The sequence below is a fragment of the Triticum aestivum genome, chromosome 3A (assembly GCF_018294505.1).
Source record: "Triticum aestivum cultivar Chinese Spring chromosome 3A, IWGSC CS RefSeq v2.1, whole genome shotgun sequence".
Lineage (NCBI taxonomy): Eukaryota > Viridiplantae > Streptophyta > Magnoliopsida > Poales > Poaceae > Triticum > Triticum aestivum.
In genome coordinates, this window is record NC_057800.1 from 479,952,113 (window position 1) to 479,956,221 (window position 4,109).

Genomic DNA, 4,109 nt, shown 5'->3' on the forward strand with positions numbered 1-4,109 from the left:
GAGATTTTATGGGGAAAGTAGGGAGGCGCATAGTTTCTACCGCCTTTATAAAGGAACAAGGATTCCTCTTTTTCACCCACGCCTTCTTCTTCCCCTGCCCATCCATTCTCGCGCACTCCAGCTCCAGCGCCCAAGTTCTCACCTTCTCCACAAAGCCATTCCAAACATGTCCAGAGCGAGAGGCAAGTGGATGGTCTCCTCCGTTACGGAGGAGAACATTACGAAGCTCCGGGAAGCCGGATACCTGGCCGCAGACATCGAGCACCGGCTCCCAGACGCGGGGAAGATCATCCCTACTCTAGAACCCCATGAGAGGGTTGTATTCCTCACCCACTTCATCCGCGGACTGTGATTTCACCTCCACCCATTTGTCTGTGGGCTCATGTTCTACTACGGGCTAGACTTCCATGATCTGTCCCCCAATTTCATCCTCAACATCTCGGCATTTATCATCGTGTGCGAGGCCTTCTTCCGCATCAAGCCCCACTTCGGCCTGTGGCTGAAGACCTTCAACATGAAACCGAAGGTGGTGGTAGGCCAGCAAGCGGAGTGCGGAGGCGCCACGGTGGGAAAAATGCCCAACGTCACTTGGCTCGAAGGCTCCTATGTGGAGACCGTGAAGGGGTGGCAATCGGGGTGGTTCTACATCACCGAGCCGCGCGACACCAACTGGGTGGCGGCCCCCGAATTTCGATCTGGCATCCCCACGCGGCTCACCTCCTAGAAAGAGAAGGGCCTATCCTGGGGTTCATCGGTGGAGCTGACCGGACTCCAGAACTGTGTTAAAAATATGATAAGCAAGAAAATCAAGCTTGTCAACGTGGTCCAGGTCATGCTCTTCCGCCGGATCCTTCCGTGCCAAAGACATGCATTCAATATGTGGGAGTTCGACCCGGCCAAGCACCAAACGCTGCAAGAGATTTTTGACACGACGCACAAAGACGTCTAGAAGGTGATGTTCAAGGCCGGCGAGGTACCTCCTCTCCTTACCGAGGATCGCGGACTTAGCGCAAAGCACCCTGCCAATCCGGTAAGCTCTTTATATCTCATAAGATGTTCCTTTCTCCAGTATAATCATGTGAGAGATCTGAGCCTCCACGCCATTTTAACAGGACTGGGTAGCGACATCGGAGTGTGTCGATCGTCCGGCCCCATTGCTAGAAGATCCAACAAGGGCTCTCTTAACGGAGATGTTGGTTCCGACGCCCTATGAGGCGCCGGAGAAGAAGGCACGGGGACCAGGAAAGATCTCCGGTGCAAGGTTGTATCAGACTCATCGTCCGAAAACACCGAGGCGCCCTCCTCCCATGAAAATGAGGAGGAAGAAGAGGAAAGTTCTCTCCCCCCAACTGGGGAGGATAAGAAAAGGAAGGCCGCCCCATCTGGGGAGGCCGAAGGGTCCAAGAAGGGAAGGACCCTCCTTCCAGACCACTCCACAACAGCCGCTTACAGCGATGAGGAGTGGTTGCCCAGGGACAAGCCCCTGGCGAGGTCATAATATCCGGATACTATAATAGTTATGGTATGTTTTGTTTTATTGCTTCTTATCATGTCAAACATGATCATGCAGTCCATCCAAAGCCCATGTCGACGTATCTTCTTCGGATGAGTCTTTGGGCCAGTCGGCGATGAACAGCGATTCACTCCCGACAGCCACCTCCCCCCGGCCCACGGACGACATCGAGGTGTTGTCTCAAAGGGCATCAGACCGAGGCGATATCCCAGATACCGGGCGCATGGGGGGTAAGACTCCCGTGGGTCTTAATGATGGGGGCCACAACAAGTTTGGCCCCCAGCCGGATACTGCGCTGGACCCACCAGTGGTTTCGGATTCTGTCAGGCGACCCCTCGCTAAGGGGGCGAGCCGTCTGTGCCGTTGGCCTTTGTCCATCCAGAGGCATCGGACAACTTGCTGGAAGCGCTTCGCAGCGCTTCCATTGATGAAGAGCACCGCACTATCATAAGTGCGGTGGTCGAGAAGGTTTAGTCTGCCAAAAGCGGATTGACCGAAGCCTGTGCCAGCCTCCTAACAGGCTTTGAGGTAAGTAATCGGATTATGAGAAAATATCACAGCATAGACAGTAGCCCCTGATGCTCTGTTTGGTGTTTGCAAAGAAAGGCTAATCACAACATAGACAATCACAGGAGTCTAATCAGAATATGTCTATGTGAATAAGCAGGCTTCACTGCTGGCCACTGCCGCTCGTACTGCAGAGGTCTTCGGACAGAAGCGGGACCTTGAGCGGTCCGAGGAAGAGCTCGGCCTTACCAAGAGGCAGCTCGAAGAGAACAAAGGTAAGTGATACCCCGTCTATATATTGATAAAGAAAAAGGTGGTTATTAGATCATAGGATCATCATGAATTTTGCTAGGGGCCACGACCGAAGTGGCGGCCCTGAAGAAGGCGTTGTCGGAGGCCGAAGAAAGAGCGGCCTAGGAGCGCATCGAGCAAGAGAAGCAAGAGCCCGAGTCGGCGAGGTTCAGGAAGAGCTCTAGGATTTCGTCAAAAATTACGAGTCCTTGGAGCATGACTCTAAGACGCAGGGGTCCGAGCTTGCGAAGGCCCTCGAGAATGCGCAAAATTCCAAGGCCGAAGCTCAAAAGGCCCTCCATGAGATTCAGGCGGTCAAGAAGATAGCGGCGGGTAAGGCATTCATTATGCAAAGCAAGCATGTCAAGGAAACTTTCCTTTTACTTACCCGAATTCGGAGATCTCCAGGAGCGTTCGCAGATCTACCCAGCAGCGTATCGGATGCCGCGGAGTTCTACCGGGCCGAGGGAGGGAGCTCGGCAGAAAATTTGTTCTGGTCTCAATATACTGGGACCGAACATCCGGTGCCCTTAAGCGACCAGCTGAAGCAATTGGTCGAGCTTCACAAGGCGGCCGAACTGGCCATGAAGGGTCTCATACTCCGGATGTGGCCTGGCGAGCCCCTACCTGGCAGCTACTTCGGCCTCGTAAAGCGGCTTGTGAATGCCTGCCCACGGTTTGAAGTCATAAAGCGGTTCGTCTAGATTGAAGGTGCACGCAGGGCCTTTGCCCGTGCGAAAGTGCACTGGGCGAAGATGGACGCCGAAAAGCTGGTGAAGGAGGGGCCACCGGAGGGCAAGGAGCATCACCACCCCGAAAAGTATATATACAAGTAGTGCAATAAGCAAAAATAGGACTATTTGACATGTCCTATCCAAGGGCAGGCTGCGTGTGGGTATGTAAAACAGGTATAGCGATCGTTATCAGAGACCACCTGGGTATTCCCTTGTACGTCAAAGCTTCTTGCTTCCTTGGTGTTTCCATCCCGTGATGGGTCCGGTAATCAGGGTATCGGAGAGGGCCTTCAGAGAATAGGGTCCTGAAAGGAATAAAATGGTAAAGATATACGGGTCCTTAGGCGGTTGAGCCGCATTGTAGGTCGTGCCATAGCGGTGCCTCCGCCTATGCCCATGGTATTTTGAGTGTGTTATTATGTACGCACAGTGAGAATTTCGCCGCTTGACTGGGACTAGGACGGAGGCCGAATTGCTAGGCGAGCTCTGTATGTGCCGGGCGATCCTATTGCAGGGTACTCCGGACTCGCTTGAAGGTGTCCGTGGGCTTTATCGTCGAATTGGTGGTTTGCCTCAGAAGGCTGCTTTGTACTTCTGCTGCGAGGGTCGCAGTTGAAAGGATCGATATGGTTGACTAGAGGGGTGGTGAATAGGCAACTAACAATTTTTAACTTTTCTTTACCAAATTAAACTCTGCATCAAAGTAGGTTGTCTAGATGTGCAACTAGGTGAGCAACCTATATGATGCAACAACAACGAACATACAAGCAAGCAAGAGAAGTAACACCAATAAGCTTGCACAAGTAAAGGTAAGAGATAACCAAGAGTGGACCCGGTGAAGACGAGGATGTGTTACAGAAGTTCCATCCTTTTGAGGGGAAGTACGTCTCCCTTAAAGAGGTGTGGAGGCACAATGCTCTCCAAGAAGCCACTAGGGCCACCGTATTCTCCTCACGCCCCACACAATGCGAGATGTTGTGATTCCACTATTGGTGCCCTTGGAGGCGGCAACCGGACCTTTACAAACAAGGTTGGGGCAATCTCCACAACTTAATCGGAGGCTC